Below are 1,001 nucleotides of genomic sequence, written 5' to 3' on the forward strand. Positions count from 1 at the left end.
CCCGGCCCCCGCCCCCAGTCGCTGGGGAAGCTGTCGCCCCACCCACCAGGCCCCACAAAGGAAGACGGGGGCTCAGTGGCTTTTTTTCTTCCTTTTTTAATGAAATATTTCAAACATACACAAAGGCATAAAAAGTAATACGATCAATAACTTTTATTCCCCAGCTCCCCGTTTAAGAAATAAAACATTACAGAAACAGTTCAGTGTCACCGTAAGCCTAACCTCAATCTCCACCCCCCCATCCCCCCACCCCCCCACCCCCAGCCCTTCCGGAAGCAACTCCTGTCCTGAACTGTGTCCCCACATCCACAGACTTCTTTTACTAACTGGGTGTATATTTAAACACTACTTAGGTATCAGTTTGTACATTTTAAAGCTTCATATGAATGATCAAAACAAAATTCAACCGAGTAAATCTGAAGATCTAACTGGTTTTGTTAAGCAATTCACCAACGGTCCGCGTCCCAGCCAGCAACTAGAAGGGTGCCCAAGGGGCTGTAGGAAGGAGGGTTTATAGGAAGAAGGGTGGGCAGGGGAGCTATCAATAAAAGAAAGGATTATTTTTAGGGCAGGGCGTCTTGTCTTTGGGGGAAGGAAGAGGAAAGATTTTTATTACGTAGGTCACCTCTTTTTTCTGTGGGGGATGGAGAGGCCCTATGTGACACACTGCCTTACTGGTTCTTGACCAAAAAATTCCAGACTGGGTGAGGCCGAAACTGCACATGGACCAGGTATTAAATCCAGGCCTCATGGGCTTTTAGCACGAGTGACGCCACTTTGGACCTGTGGTTATTTTTAACAGTTCCCCCCGCTTTGATCATATTCTCAGTTTAACTGAGAGATGTGATCAAGAATTAAGGCATTAGTGTCCTCAGCCACTGCTCTGCAGCTCTGCTGATCTCCAGTTTGGCAACACATTTTTGCTTAATCTGTGACATTTATAGGTCACAGTTACAGGTTTGGTTCCAGGTTCACAGTCCTCCAATCGGTCATTCCCTTGG

Source organism: Pteropus vampyrus, unplaced genomic scaffold, assembly GCF_000151845.1.
Source record: "Pteropus vampyrus isolate Shadow unplaced genomic scaffold, Pvam_2.0 Scaffold292, whole genome shotgun sequence".
Taxonomy (NCBI): Eukaryota; Metazoa; Chordata; class Mammalia; order Chiroptera; family Pteropodidae; genus Pteropus; species Pteropus vampyrus.